The 17613-nt window shown below is 30.7% G+C and overlaps 1 protein-coding gene across 3 annotated transcripts in view; it reads left to right on the forward strand.

The window, feature by feature from the left end:
* Positions 1 to 456: 456 nt before the first annotated feature.
* LOC116772818 (uncharacterized) overlaps positions 457 to 17613 on the forward strand; it is a 137983-nt gene continuing 120826 nt past the window's right edge. The window contains exons 1-2 of one of the 3 annotated variants that reach the window (XM_061528482.1): positions 457 to 794; positions 992 to 1210. The gene's annotated coding sequence lies outside the window, so the exon portion shown is untranslated. Of the gene's footprint in view, positions 1211 to 17613 lie in introns of all 3 variants that reach the window. The other 2 variants (XM_061528483.1, XM_032665086.2) reach the window with 2 other exon arrangements.

Genomic DNA, 17613 nt, shown 5'->3' on the forward strand with positions numbered 1-17613 from the left:
TGACTTTTAAGTGTTTTATAATTTTAGAAAAATATATTAGTCGATTAAAATTATAAAGACATAATGGCAACAAAAATATTATCATTTCATGAAACACAGAATTGCCGCTTTTAAGTTTTATAGCAACATGTTTTTATAATGGTTTTACATGTAAAGGACTACATAAATATGGAGCCCAAAATTATGAAAGCTACTATTAAAAGCTACGAAATTCGAAGGTTTGTGAAAACGTCCTAAGAGAGTTTTCCACAACTTACACATAGAACCAAAGCCCGTATCCACGCAACTTTCGACACACACACACACACCAAAATAAGCGCCTGAAAATCTAAGCGTCATAGGAAATATACGGCCGTCTCTCTCCATTTCAGCACACCGTCCCATTTCAACAGGTTTCTCCTTTCAGCGGCGGAGATGAACGCGTGCCTCTAGTAACACAGTACCAACAGGACCGCACACACGTACCAGCTGAAACTGAAAACACAGTTTCACTGACGGTTCCGTCACTACCTGACACCGGTCCGTACGACGGGAAGACGCGGCATGCGGAACTATTAATAGAGCGACCGCGTCTATCGGATACAACCGCTCCGGTCGGACAATGAGATATTCACACAACATGGAACTTATGTGCCAAAAACAATAATCAAAAGTTATACTAACATAACATGATAAAGTACGCGCGTTCCGTGATGTAGCTGTGTGGAATGTTGGTTTTGGTTAACAATAAAATCTAACACGATGTAATGACATAGATGTCGTCAATGTTTACCTCTTCAGTGTTGTGAGTAACGGTTAGTTTAAATATAAGGAGCGAGCGATCCAGAGTTATTTATTATATATTAAGTTTTAAAGCTTCGTATTGTGACTCTTATTATTGGTTGTGATAAATTAATAGAACGCATTTCTATTCTGTAACAGCACACGGACTCGACGGTTGTTATCTCGTGAGTTGTGAACACTATATTATATATATATACGAATGTTTTAGCATTTATCTTCATAGAACTGTCCTGTTCTTGGGTTGTTTGAAAGATGAAAAGGTTGTGCTGGAACTTGTAATTTCCCTCGGGTTGTGAATACAATAAAGAGACAATGGCTAAACTTAGAGTATTATAATTCAGAGGGTTAACCCTTCGGAACTGTTGTAGTGGCATCGTGGATTTTGTGACACATTTGCATCCTCAACTGTCTCTTCAACGGGGTCAAGGTAAGAATAGTAATTGTTTTAATATATTACTTAAATAAATGTATGTACAAATGAAAAAATGTCGTAAGATTTATGAGAATCATTGATTATTTCATTTAAAAAATAGTGTTTTCTCAATAAAACTTAATTTCTTTTTTATTCAAAGTTAAACAATATTAATTACTTCTTAAATAGAATAACATTCATTATAATAACTATTAAAACCATTGGAAGTATGATGCAATATTTAAAGCAATAAAAAAATATAGGAAAACAGTTAAGAAAGCGTTAATTCAAAATTGAAGCAAGAACTTTGTTTCTACATTTTGTACGTTTATTCTTTTCTTTACTTTGTATTTTTAAAACGATTCGAAAAATTTTCGAATAATAATGTACAAAATTATTTATTTTTCATCGTAAACGGGATCCCCGTAGCCGAAGACAATGTGACGGTTTGCGATCTCAATAAAAATGGCTGTAACATTCGCGTCTCGTAAATTGCTTAGAAAACCATTCGGCTAGATCGTAAATTATTTCGACAGTTAATACAGGAAATTTACTAATTATCTGTGAAAGCTCAATTTAATTTTATGATGCCAGTGTCAATGGCGGCTGTGGTCTGAAATAGAAACTGTCATTAGAAAGAAAATAGTTTTGCAAAAAAGTAGGTATAACATTTTTTTTTATCATGAAAATAAATTCTATAAAATATTGTAGCAATTTAATGGACTCAATTTTTTTGTGATAACTGCAGCTTGTTTGTTTATAAGAACTATTTAATGATATCTATTATCTGTAGGTCATAACGTCAGCGATGAGCAATGACATGTGTCACTCAAAATTTTTTTTTAATCTATTCAGGTGAAATTTTCTATGCACAGATCAAAAATCGTTCTGCACTCAATGTTGTTTGTCTTATAAAGCGTGTTATTATACAATGAATAAATATTAGTCATATTTAATGCAGCTTAAACATTTACGTACCTAACTCAAATATTTATAGTTTGAACAATAAAATGTGTATATTATATGATCCTCTCTCCTAAACATATTATTGAGAGATATCAACACAGATAAGGTATATGTTAAATTTAAAACGTTTAAAATTTGTCATCGAAATGAATACTTGAGACAAAGCTCGTTTGTCGACGAGCCAAAACCAACTGCCAAGGCGAATAGTAGCGCCGTGATGCATCCCGACCTTCTATTGTCTGTGGAACATTCATAGGTACATATATATACATAAATATATCGTACATACAAATAAAATATTTTAACTTGGTGGTCTTATATGTTTCCATTAGTGTAAATATTTTAATTATGTTCAAATCAAACAGCATATAGCGTTGAAATAAATTCATTTGTTTTAATTTATTAATAAATAAAATAAGGTAGCTGACTGTGACAATTAAATGCCTTTTAATATGAAATAATATTAAAAAAAAATAATAAAGACCAATTATAAAAATATCCGTCTTTTTCTTTCATTTAAAGATAAGTTTAAAATAAATTCGTGAAACATTCGCATTCCGTATCAAAATAGATTTTCTTAATATCGCAGACATTTTCAAGGCTGGTTATATAATGCTTCGTTCCTTACACGTTTTCATATATATAATTAATATAATATTACATATAAATAAAAGGTTTAACAGAATAAGATAAGTTATATAAACAAATGATAAAACTTGTGATAAAATGGAAAGTTATTCACGATTTATATATCCAATATGGCGGCGGGAGCGGTAAAACTATTGTCGATCTATTACAATGAATCTTTGACAACCTTCAGGGTCCCTCGGGGTATAAGTCTGTATCATTAGGACCCTTTCTGTCCAGATCAATTTAATGTCAGATCTCCATTTTGTCATTACGGATATTCTAGGTCAAATTATAAAAAAATTACGGTACTGTTACAATAACATTGCTAAGAAAATCGATTGCAATGAACTATTTATATGAGTAAAGTTTTGTAAATGTTTAAAATGATTACTTATTATTAATTATCGAGATAGTTGTCCTGTTTTTGAACGTTTTTAGTTTTGTAAAATGTAAAATGTCATTTCGAAAAAAAAAAAATTCTAAAAATGACAGCTTTGTTAAAATAATGTATAAGGATAGGAAAATATAGAAACATATTTTAATTTATCTAATTTGTAGATTCAAAAGGAAAATAATATGACAGGAACTTTAATATTCATCTTTGTTATTTTTTTGTTGCTTATGATTTGTTATACAAAAGTTTTTTAAGAAATCTACATAGAGAAATGAAAGTGCATTACTTAAAATTAATATGATTATATTATATGGTCAATACATATAATTTTACTAGTTTTATTTATGAAAATCACATAGATTTTCTTGTATGGATAGTTTTATATAAAAATTAGATAATTAACAAGTGAAAATCTATCAAATCAAATTCATAATGTTGGAATGAAGTTTATTCCGGGCCTGCGGATTTCGTCCGACTAAATAGCAGTGGGTTTCCGCAGTTTTCAAATGAGGCGAACAGCATGTCTGTAATTTATATCTACTTGGAAGCAGTTTGACAAGTTACTGATTTATATACGGAAACACAGCACAGAAGGACTGACTTTTTCCGAATCCGCATAATTTTATTCCACGCCACTAACTCCCTACAAATGCGGGGTTTGGAACGTGTTGTACGTCACTGCGGTATTGTCGATACTTTTTCTCATTGTTTTGGTTCTCAACAGATTTCAGAACTATTTAACAGCTATCCGATTCGCAGTTAAAATGTATACGTTATAATTATTGTAGGTTTGTGTGACATAACAATGGGTTTGAGATTTGTGAGAATGTGATCCCGGTCCGCTTTGAGGAGCACTTTCTTTCTAGGTCGTTGAATGCGATGGCTGGAAGAAATATTAAAAAGGAACAGGCACTTGTATCGTCCGTAAAACGGCTATTGCGTGAGTTTGCGCCCCTGATTCGTCTCGGCCTGTTATGAATTTTCCCAGCGTGAATGAATGCGCTTGTTTTGGGGGCTGTGTGAATGTTATTTGAACGCTTTGTTCATCTTTCAAATGGAATTTCAGGTTCTCTTTTGCGTGTTTTTTTTTAATCAAGGCTATTTTTCTTGTTGAATTTGTTTGACAAAATATTATAGCACGTTCTAGAATGCTCGTGCCATATTAAATGCTCATCAAAGGCACATTAGTAAGAGTTTATTATTAATGGGACGCAAGACGGTAATAATTGGCACAGTTGTACAGTCGTCTGGTGAGTTTAAGATAAACTATAGGCTATGTAAATATGTGGAAGTACGTCTAGACGGGCCATAGACAAAACAAAATGGCGTTGACGATGGAAACAATGTTTTTTTCAAACAATTCAAATGCTGTAGAATTTTGAGTAGCCTAAACATTATTAAAAATGAATTTTTCATTGATTCGTTTACATTTTTTATCGCTATTATATATGATACCATATTTTAGTTTATAAGTTAAAGGATACAAATAGTTGATATTTGTTTTTGTTCAACAGTTACAAACATTTATGGGCATTATTAACGATAAGATATTAAAATCACAATTAGTATAAAGATATTGTTTATAAAACGTTATATGAGTTTTTTCAAGAACAATATTTTTATTAAGTGAACGTATCTTTTCAGCGAGTATTTTTATTTTAATATAACATAGATGTAATGAATTTGGAAGATATCTGAGTAAATAATAGCACAATATAAATACTTGTTATGAGAGTGGGACGGGCTAAGTAATGTAATAAATATTATTATTTACTATATAACGAATTAAGATGGCGTCTACTTAAGAACAGTTGGATATGTATATATATAACTTCTCTTTATCGATAATGTTTGATCAACAACTTTATGAAAATACATACAACGCTATCATTTTATAATATAATGTTATATGAAAACGATTCTGTAACGCATTACCAGCGACGTCTTCAATGAATCAGGGGAGCTAATGATTTGTGCTGCATCTTATATTTCATTTCAATGATAAATCACCGAACAGTTGCAAGCTCTACATTATCTGTTACGATGCCATCTGGTGACATTAAAACTTAGTTGGGACTTAAGTTGTTTACCGTTATGTGCAATCGCTTATATTGTATAGTTTTCTTGTTCGGAATTAATAAATCATATTGTGAACAGTTGTAGTTGGTGACATGAAAACGTTTGCGGCTTATATAACATATGTACTTTTATAAATTTTCATGCTAATTTTATATTATTTTCATACCTAAAACCATTGGGTTTCCGTTGGAGTTTATACAGGCTAGCTATAATGAAACTCTCCATCCTATTTTTATTCTCGTTATGATAAATACGAAACGATAAACTTTGATTGCTTCGAAGGTCGTAAGTATGAGTAACATCGAAGATTAAGAGTATAAATTAACGAGAAACATGTTGTAGGGTGACACGTGTTACGTATATTTAATACTTAAAAACTGTCCGCTATTATACATCGGCTTTGACATAAAATCGGTAAGCTGTAAGCGTGGAATCGACGTGAATGATTTATCAGCGCGGATAATACAACGCATTAGGCAACCACAGCAGAGGCTTTGGTAAAAAGAGATCCACCGTTATTAAAAGGGAAAATTTATTAGTTGATGCAGCCAGCTGCTTACACAGTCCCTTTCCTGAAAGCTAATAAAAAGTATGCACGTCTTGTTTTTGCATCCATAACATAGTGAATTATACTGTATTACCTTTGTAAACTAAAAAGACTTATTTTTTGTTTATTTACATCTGGTTTTATGTCATTTATCGAACTTTGGTTTCACAAGTTTCGGTGTAAAGATTTTATTGGTTTCTAAATTAAGTTATAAGAATAATAATTATTTTGAATCTTCAATTCATTTTGGTATATTATATATAATGTAATAAGTTGCTTATCTTCTTCCTAGCATGTCTTTTCCAAGTAGCAGAACATAATTATAAATATAGCAACACTGGTTTTACTATTTACAAGAGACTTATTTAAGTATATAAAATTATCAGAGCATAAATCTGTTTAAGTGCATTTGGATTAACTTTTCGAAAAATAAAAAGAAATGCTCTTTTAAGGAACCTTGGTGTGAAGTATATTAGGTACGGTTGATACATAGTAAATGGCAATTTTTTATTTCATAAATTACCTCCGAGTGAACCAGAGCTATGTTGTTTAAGTTACAATACATTCTGTTAATATATTAACATAGTATTAAAAAAACCTACGTGTTATAATTTGTTTAACCTAACCGTCATGAATAGTTGTTATTGTATTTCCACGACGAATTCCAGAATATTTATTCACAAGACAGTTACGCAAATATAAAACAGATCAAAGATGGCATCATACAATGGTAACTCCAGTGAAATGTCTGTATCCAAAAATATCTACTTGTTTACTCAACCGGCCTATAACTGCTGTGGTGATACAGTCGTTGGAGGTTAGCCATTATTACGGTTTTTTATTTTTTCCAACTCTCATAGAATAACATTGAAAATATATTAACACGTTGTAGTGACTACGAGCACTTTTTAATCTGTTTCAAACGTTTGTTTTTAGCTGGAATTAGACTACGCTGGGTCAATGAAAAACTCAAAATTAAAGCACACAATCTCAATTTCAACTTAAGTTATATTTTAGTAAGAACATCAAATATTTGTTTTGCAGATTGTAAAGAGTGTAGCGCTGTTGGATTTGTTGAATTACTGTTGGATTTCGAATAGAAATAACAAAATTTTTAATGTAGGATGTGCATTGGAACAGATCTCTAGCAGAGGCTAGTAATCCACCCTACGTGAAATTATTGCACGTCCTCCAAAAGTAGGTCAATTGCCTCCCTACTGTTAGAAGAGGAGCTCTGCGTCTGGCATCGAGTACAACAAGGACAAAAAGCCCTAATTCGTTCAGGTGACGTCACTAGCATTTTTACAGGACCATCCGTTTCCTTTTTTGCTATTGTTTTTATAGTTCCATTAACAAAGTACTTTTGTCAATAAAAAAAAAAATCATTTATACCGTCACGTCTGCTGTTTTGCGGAATTTATTTTAACAGAAATTCTTGTTTTCATCTGCGTTTCTCATATTTCAGCGAAGCCCCGATAAGACGAGCAGAGTTTGTAAAGGAAATGAGTGAAATGAAATAAACGACGTCACTTTGATGTTCAGCATCCCGTTTCTGGTTATTATGTTATAATATAGAGGTGCTCTGTGTTGTAGTCTTTTGTCTACAATTGCCATTATTGGTAGTAAATTGTATCTAATAACTCAGTTGTTAGCAATACAGCATATTTAATAAGTATTGACAAAAGCTCAGTTTAAAATACAAATTTCCGTATAATAATGAATAATTATTTGTTTTAATTAATTTGTAAAATGTAAGTAAACTTATCGAAGTTCCTTTGCCTTTTGAAATTCAGTCGAGTGTATGATTTGGGGAGTGACGGAGCCTTGTTCCCGAAACCATTAACCTACATGTGTTCGTTTGTTTGTTTGTCGATTACGAATAATTAGGAGTTAGTACCAAATATTGTTCACTCACTCTACTTACTCAGTGTTCTGTAAATCGAATCAGATGCATTAGCTCTTGCAAATGCATTTTCTATAATGAATTTGCTCTTTATCAAAGCAATTTTGCAAGATTATTTCTGTTTGAAATACATAATTTCAATTTAGTAAATTGGATATTAATACAGCACTCATAGTAAAATTATAATATTTTTTGATATATATATATATATATATATATAAATAGTATGAAAAACTTTTTTTCATTTATATACCGACAGGAATAGTGTGATAACTTTAAAATATTTCCTTTTTTTGGCATCAGTCGAACTTTTAAAATACATCCTTTGACAAACGCCTAGTGGCTCTGGGAGTAACTGTCCCATCAACAATATATTGAACTATAAAAACACATGCATTTGGAGCGGAGTCGATTACAAAACCCTATAAACTTTGACTCTCATCAATCATACGGCCCGTTTGGCGCAGCCATGCAAGCTCTGCCACTCATATTTCAGCTTCAATAACAAAATACAAAAGGCAGAATACTCTTTCGATTGCAAAACGTATGAAATATTTACAAAAAAATATTACTTTTTTATAATTGTCGTTAAATTAATATAAATAACTTCATAAAATTTGTCAATGTTACCTGAATAATTCCGATATCTCTGAGTTAGAGACATGCTATTGTCGTTTTATGCTTCTGATCCCTGATCAAAGAGCAGCCTTTATTTGTCTATGTCATGAAGATATAAAGAAATTATAATTTGTTATTCCCCACTCCATCTAAGACAAATACGTTTATGCCAAAATAGTGATTGTTTTGACATTCGAACCGAACTCTTATAATCCAATTGTAAACATCGTGTATTAAAGGCATAATCAAACAACAATCGGGCGAAGAATTTGCAGTTTTATGGTTTTTTTTTTATTTAAATTTATTCATCTTTCAGCACAGATAGGTAATATTTCAACTGTTCTCCATTACAAAACAAATAAAATAGATATAATTCTTTATTTTCTTCTGTTAAATTAAATCAAAGTGATCTAGTGTTTATGAAGTCAACATTACAAAGTCTAATTGAGTTAATTTCTATTCGTGAGGTCGTTTTGTCTAGATCTACATTTAGCTTCCATCGTTCTGAGTTCCACCCTCGAGGATACCGGCAAACATCCCTGTACGCAAAGCAAATAGAAGTCTCAGCTTTGATAAAGTTTTAATACATTCTTGTGTAAGTTCCGTTTCGTGGAGGCTATGACGGGTACGCGTGTACGCTTCTTTCAATTTCTCACTGTTTTATTATATGAAAGGATTTAATCTGCCTGCGAGTGAGTTTCGAGATTTACCCTATTTTGTGTAATGAGGAAAATTTCGGAAGAAATCACGGCCTTTGAAAATGGGGTGTTGGACTCGATCGCGTTATTAAGGCTGGAGATTTTACTTTCGCAGATATAGATGTAAAACGAATTAGGGCTTAGAACATAATATTTTTTGCCTTAATTTATTTTTTATTAAGCAAATGTAGAGATGCTTTCAAAATTTAGAAAATTATATAGCATAAGGTAATTAACATAAATATTATTTAAATAGTCTCTATACAAGTAATGGCATCAGTTGTCACACGTCCGTGTTCAACAAACAATGCTTCGATAATTTCTAAACCAGGGCAATCCCTACATCCATCTCAGTCACTCTTAACTGCTATCCCATCAGTCTCTTTCTCTCGCCCTGATCCGAGTGCTGCCCTAATGATATTTGTGGCCGATTATAATTATACGCATGTCCTCCTTTGAAATGTCAAGCTGTATTTAATTTAAGATGGTCGTATAATTTTAGATCGATGCTTTTCTTATTTCTTGTAGGCATTATTAATTCCAGTTCTATCCGACTAAACTGTGCTCTATTTAAAACAAGAATACTCTGAAAAAAAAATCTCAAACATCCAATTTATCGATTATTATTAATGATCTCAAGTATTTTTTAAATTAAATTTTAATTAGAATGCTAATTTTACAATTTAAAAAGAATTTTCGATGAAAAAATTAAGTATCTGGTGACCTTCAGGTCACTGGCAGACGTAAACACAAAAGGCGCCATGTTTGTGGCCCTTAATGGCTCTTACCTACTTTAGTTCGATAGATACCACAGAACAAACAGTTTGGCTGGCGAAAACAACATAATTTATCACAAGGATAGGCAACTCGAGAAAACTCTGGTAATAAAATTCTTAGCGCTCAGAGATTTTATATTCTAATATGGATAACCAGACGATTCACTTATCCGAAAGCTGGCTGATGTGTCTTGAAAGGAAACCGGCTTGCATATTCGAAATTCTTGCATATTCTGTCGAAATATAAATTCTTATCGTCTATCGATACAATAATACATAAACTATATAATATCCTCATAAATATTGGTACACATAAGTTTAAAAAGACCGAAGTATAAAATAAAATAAATAACACTAAAGTGTCGTTATAAGTATGTTGAGTACTTTTTACAAAAAATATTCGTTCAATACAATGGTTCTCTCAGCTATGTTACATTAGCTATAATACAAAAATATTTTATCGGCCTGAAGAAATATATATCCTAATGCATACTTACTTGGATCGGTACTACAGTCATCATAAATTACGTTTCAATTCGGAGATTATTCATCCATAAGTGCCGTATATATCATGTGACATCATTGTTTGTGACGTATTATATCAGCGAGAAAGTTTTATTGGCAAACTTCACAGATATCTCACATACTTTTAGTCTGTCGCGAGATGACCTGAGTAAGAACTTCGCGGGAATTGTTTCATAAATTCTCAGGCAACTATCGAACTGTTAAGAATCGAAACTAAAAATTTTTCGGATTATAATACGCGTATTTTACTATTTTAAAAAACTACATACTCCCGATAAATGATCACGGGCAGACGAGATGTGTGGTCCGGCACATCTCGTCTGCCCGTGATCACGGTTGCTGAAATGTAACTCAAACGTCGGAACGAAAGTAACGAAAAATATGGGTTTCATTTAAATGAATACTCGGTTAATCTCACAATTACACAACCAAACTATTTATTTTGGTATATATAATTTATTTCAATAAAAAAAATTACATCGGATCAAAATTCTTAACGTTGATAAGGATCGCCATTTACCGACAATGTCAATTTATAACTAATCTCGGCAGGTAGTAAAGTATCACGAAATTGTATCAAGTTAAATGGATTGAGTTTTGAAACAAACAAGCATACAATGGAAAATTTGAGACTACCGAGTAATAAGGACGGCTTAGAAAGTTATGATCAGAAATACCTCCCGTAGACATATTTCAGGTTTGATTTGTTTGTTTGAATTTAAATAGAGAACCTTATTTTGCCTTTAATCGTATCAATTAAGGCCAAACGTTTCATTCCTTTAGGCATCATGAATAATATATTTTGAAGTAATGATAAATTGATCTAATTTCAGCAAAACATTTGTAATTTAATTGAAAAGGGTTTCTGTTTGAAATATTAAAACGATTTAAGCACAAAAAAATGATCGTGTTTAGAATATGAGTTGTTTGAGACGATAATGAAATGACGATTGTCTGTTATAAAACTTTCAATTTGTACATTGTATTAATTAATTAGTTTATTATGTTGTTAGCATGTTTTGTTTCATTATTTTTAATATAGATACAGGTTGAAAAGTTGTTGTTGTATATTTATAGAGATCAAAATAGAACAAAGATCTGTGGAGATGATACTAAACTTATAGTTATTTAATGTCATAATCATGACATTAAAACAATGTTGCCATCGCTCAAAACGTCAGAAACATGTGGTAACATAAATATATATTTATTTAAAATATTCCTTTTCAATAGTAATTACTCCTAACAAGAATATTTTATATAAACGATACGTCTCATTTCTTTTACAGTTAATGTATTGCAGACTGATGTTTGAAAAACATTGTCTAGCATTCCTTCGTTCCGCGCTTTATTTTCCCTTCGTGCGTTTTTTTTTAATATTATTAATTTAACAACAACAACATGTAATAAAATATTTAATAAAAGAAATATCGTAACATTTTATTTAAAGTTATCTTTTAGGGTTTGAGTGATTAGGAAATGACACACATACACAGAAGTACGAACATAAACATATGTTTAATATTTATAGCGATAGTTTTTACATGAAATTTATTACTTTGCCGGGAAATATAAAAATTTCAAAATATAATATTTTCAAGAAATATTAAATCCTAATTACTTCTCGGGTACTTCCAATAACTGCCAGCAGAAAATTTTATGCGAAAACAGTACTGAAAATCTATTGAATTGCTATTTTAAGCAAAAAAATCTTATTGGCCACCTGCGAGTGAAATTGACTAACCGATGGTTACACGGAAATGAGATTTCTGTTCCATTTAATATTGAGAAGTACTTTCCCTATACTTTTGACATTTCAACCTCCTGTAGAAATATTTTCTTTTATATAGATAACACTTGAGAAGTTTACATACAAGCTGATTGTGGTGACGGGACACTTTTAATGTTAATTATATACACAGTTAAATACATCAAAATATCCTTTGCCAGTTTCCTTTAAGCTGTATCTTATATTATTTATTAATATAACGCTAAAATATAAGGATATCGATCAATCAATCAAGTCTCAAACGAGTCGCGTATACTCTAATAAATTATTGGACTCGAGTCAAGTTTGTTAGCATATTACGTTTAGTTAACAACAAAGTGATCTTATTGCACAAGCTTAGTATCGGGTTGATTAACCGATACAGGTTTAAATCTTCTGTTCTGGCTTTAGGCCAATAGTATAGTAATACAGTGAAGCTCTGAACAATGCCGCCCACAACCCCAAATAAATGACAACATTATCTATTATAATGTGTTAGAGCTTTCAAGGTGCACTAATGATGTTTTTGACTTTGCGGAACTATTTTACAATAGATCAATGCCATCTTAATAATGTTACATTGCCAAATTATATAGAATTTCAGTTTTAGAAATTATAACTAAGTTTTGAAGAACTAAAAGCATAACCTGGACAAAGTAATTAGACTGAAATTGCTTAAATTTATGATAAAAGTTCTTTAATTCACAAATATTTTGGACGTTCCTAAAGTAACGTCGGAAAAATATATGGAATTCTCGCAATCTAAAACTAATCCATTGTTATCGAAGGTACGTAGATCTGGTGATGTTTGGTTGGTTGAATAAAATTTTCTTCCGAAACTTTTATGCACGTCACGATCACATCTCCCCAACCACCCTCAAAATAAACGTAAGATTGGCTGCGTTTATGTGAGTAATGGTTTGCTTTATTATTTTTTCCTTAACCAATAGTTCGATAACAAGTTATTTAGTTGCCAGAAAATGTACGGAATCGATAGGAAATTGAAGTGCAGAAATTCTGGTTCTGAAACCACATTTCTTAATTTTTAAACGTATTTGTAGATTTTGCTTCTTCCAAAATTGTTATTAATAAGAGTATTATTATTTAAATGATCAGAAATTCGAGTCAAACAAAAAAAGGCAAAGGGAGGACTACTTTCATAAAAAACAAATGGACATAAAAGACAATGTTTTTAAAGAAATAATTTCATCTAATAATGTATTGTAGTTTATTTATTCAGTCAATGTGAATATTAAAAGATTATTTCTGTATATTTTCACATGTGCAATTTTTACATTACTTCAAGAACGATACAACACTCATTTTAATATACCTAAACTTATTTTTGTTTCTGGAAATCTTTTTTTAAAAGAAGATTTCCCCTCTGTAAGCTTAAAGCACATTTATGTCACCTTTGATTTAACAATAAATCTATTTTCGTAAAATATATAACACGAGGCGTAGGATTACCGTCACAGTCATTTTGCAATTGTCATGGTAAAAATACAAACGTAAATGGAGCTTTACAAAAGACTCAGAAACGTACTAATGCCTTTTATTTGGGAGGACATATTTTTTTAAAACATTCATTTATAATTTAAATTTAATAAAAATGTATAAATTAATAGAATTCTGTTAGTGATGGAAAATGTAGAAGAAATATTATAAACGGTAATGATTCAGAGCCGTGACGTTGAGCGCGGTAACAATCCCGATGCCATTTTATTCAGTTAGAAGCAAACATTTTATTTTCAGTGTATACTCATGTTTATTTGTAGACTTACGAATGTGGTGCGTGACGCGCCAGATATTTTGAACTATGTGTGACATGATACTATTTGTTCATCTGTGCGAATGACACGCCGTTCCGAGCGGCGTTTCCTTGAAATAATGTTTAGACATTATTCGGCTACTTTGTTTTATTGCTGTCCTAAAATCTACCACATTGTTAGCTTTGTAATATTGTACTATCGATGAAATTATACAAGTTTCTTTAGGATTGTAAAAAGCAATATGTAATTATCGTTATACTTTTTTAAAGAGTCGCTCATGAAATTCGTCTATCAGAATTAAGTTACCTATTACTCTCAAGACTCTTGGACATTTAATTAAGCTTAAAAAATTAAAGCGTTAAGCCTTTTCGAAGTAAAGGGGATTTTTTGCTCATTAAAAAGAGATCAGCTTTTCCTCCGGTGAGCACCGAATTTAGTTAATAATATTTAAACGCATTAAGTTTCGCAAACGAACGGTTGCGGAGAAAATAAAGATCCGTTACGGAATTTTGAAGTTCGCAACTAGATTGTAATTTTAAGTCACTGAACGAAATAGGAGCGTCGGAATTGCGAATCGAATCATGCTTAGCTGAGCGTGAAGACAAGGATGTATTTGAATTAATTTCGACCTCGAGCTGTGAGTTGTCACTAATCAGCGACGATGTGGGGGACTCCCCGTCGATAGACAAATAAAATAGGTAGCTATGTAAGGACGTGTAGAGATTACCGTTTGACTTAAACACGTTTATACATTTACTGCAAATGGTTATTTGTTATTTGTACACATACATTTCTACCATATTTTACAAAAAAAAAAACACTGTTTTATACAAAGATTTATATAAGACATTTTTAAAATATTAAAATAATTTAAATTTTTATATATTTTTTTATTTCTTATATAATCTAACGAGCTAAATATATTTATATCTTTGGAATTATTTTACACAATAACAAACCCAGTGGAGTGTGTCAATCAATTTGATTAATTGATATCTATTGAGCCAGTGAAGCGCTCATGACGGAGTTATACCTACTAAGGTATGAACTTACAAAATGATCTGTACTTTGAGATTTCTTTCTTTAGAATATCGGGAGCGATTTGATTACCGTGGGCTGTCTCCCTGAAATTGTTTAGGAAATTACCTTCTAATGGACATCAATCTTTCCCGAGGCACTTTGTTTAAAGTTGCTTTTAGAAAAAAAGAGGGTAATTTGTTAGAAGACACAAATCAAGACGTGAATTTTCATGAAAATTTACATATAATCGAACATTGCATCACCTTTATTTTATATGGAATTATGTATTTAGCCGTATATTATTATTTAAATATTAATGCCGTGGTGCTGAAAGGCGCTAAGCTTTTCAATCTCTTAATAGAAAAATCTTCAACCGGAAGTAAATTGTAGGTAAATCCTCGGCTAGAATAATTCAAGTCAATAGAAGATATAGGGATATTCAAAATATTCAAACGACTCCTAATTGCTTAGAATACTCCAAACAAAACAAGTCTTCCCATAAGAAAGATAATAACCATTTTTTAAATCAACGTTATAGTGAGTATATAAAAAGGTTAGACACACATCTAGAGATGTATTTACTAATAACGTAACAACGTAGATATTGAAGCCTGTGTTTGTAGAAAAATAAGAAAATTAAATGTTATTTTAATACATTAATAAGTTAAATAAAAAGAACGAGTGCTCGAAGCCGATGAAAAACTTCAATTATTGTTTGATAAGCTTACAACAAGAGAACGGGAGCAATTAATTTATATTCGTTTCTAGTAACTGGATGTTTTAGATTTCTTGAAACTGGTATTGAAGTCAAAAGCTTCTCTGAAACGTGATCTGTGCCAAGTGTAAGATAGGATTTCATTTCTAATTGAAATAAGGAGATTATAAATAGATTATTATAGTATATGAGTATAAGAACTATTTATAAAATAAGTATTTTATTTGTAATTTTTTTATTTTAATTACCTGTGGTATTATTATTATTATATTATAGTATTATTTTGTTTTGATGGTCTATGTTTATTTTTCTTAGCTGTTTACAAACACGTTTTATTTATTTTTTTAATGTATGGGAGTGTATTGCTAAGATACTTAGTAATTAACGTAAAATGTAGCTGTGTATCACACTGAAAGGGAACTTGTCTCCAATGTTACTATTTTATATGTGTATATATCGATGCTGTTTCTAAGACAAATAAATAAATACTATTAGTTCATATATATAAAATTAAACTGTTCTTTGATCACAGTTTCTTAACTACTAGAAATCTTCAGATCTATACATAATGAATGTTTAATACGAAGATTTGCTGTTGAAATATTATAAATTCTCTATTAAAGCTCAATGGCACTTCTTAATTACTTATTTATGTAAAACAAAGTTGTAAATATCGATTGAAATGTAAATATTTTAAATAAATAAATACTGGCAACCAAATTAAAATTTTAATTAATGTTATATTAAAAGCAAACAGCTTTAGCATTCCGTTAGTTTTAAATATAATACTGTTCGAAATGACATAATTAGTTTGATTTGAATATGGAACAAGTTTTGGAATATCAGTTGATTGTGGGTACAATGAACCCACTGTGACGTATGTGTGCTCGTTTGTCATCCTGTGACGTATACACAAAATTTAACTGCCTGTTAGTGAATTGATAACAATGGTTTTTAAATCGGCTGGGCTTATATGATTGAAGAGTTTGAAAAGGCAATCTACGTTACGTTTTATTTTATAGGTTTAGTTCCGAGACTGTTGATATGTGGAAAAAAGAGAATGCTATGTATATATTTAGAAATGGATAGATGGGATACATAGCGTTTATACAATATGGTCTTAATATAGGAAACTAATTATTCAAGCAATGAAATCAAGTGATGAGCTTTAAAAAAATATAAATTAAATATTTTTTACTCGTGACTGCGATAGAAATTATATTGCAATATTTTTTGCAATACTTATAATAACTTGTACATTACAATATTTACACATCAAAACATTATTTTATGTCATTTGATTAAGATTAAATAAAAATCTGTTATTTTCGCTTATTAATTAAGTACAAAGTCCAAAACGCTCTTTTTATGATCAGATGACGTTGGGCTTTTATCCTAAATAGTGTCTAATACGATGATGTATTTGAAAAAATAATTTTTAAAAGGTAATGAAACAATTTCAGTTGATTAGTAAACAGCAGTACTAATGGCACCTCGAGATAATAATGTTTTGATAAATAAAAGAATTAATATGATTACGCAATTTAAATTCACATGAGACTTGGGACAGAATTAAAAAAATTGCTGATGAAAAAATATTACATACAAAAATTACATTTAACATCGTTTCAGTGTACTATGTGATATTACCTTATTTTTTAGGATTACTTAAAAGAAAAATGATGCCTTTGTTGTCCTTCCAGTTCCGTTTCTGCTTGTCAGTGTTTATCCCACAAACTGAAGGTATCAAGCTTCAACTATTACCAGACACTTTATTTTGGGGTTCTTTGAAGATGTCGAAATGCCATAAAAATAGAATAATGTACAAAATTACGTATAATGTTTTACATCGTAAGTATTTCAAGCAAAAAGTTTTTATATGGACTATGAATCAATCCAATTGGTTTAGACAGTATAAAAAAATGAGCTAACAGACAATATTTTACACTTTTTTCGAAGTCTTTATTTGCTTTAGCCTGTGCGCGACATTTTAATAACTGGATGACA

This window comes from Danaus plexippus (assembly GCF_018135715.1).
Source record: "Danaus plexippus chromosome 18 unlocalized genomic scaffold, MEX_DaPlex mxdp_20, whole genome shotgun sequence".
NCBI lineage: Eukaryota > Metazoa > Arthropoda > Insecta > Lepidoptera > Nymphalidae > Danaus > Danaus plexippus.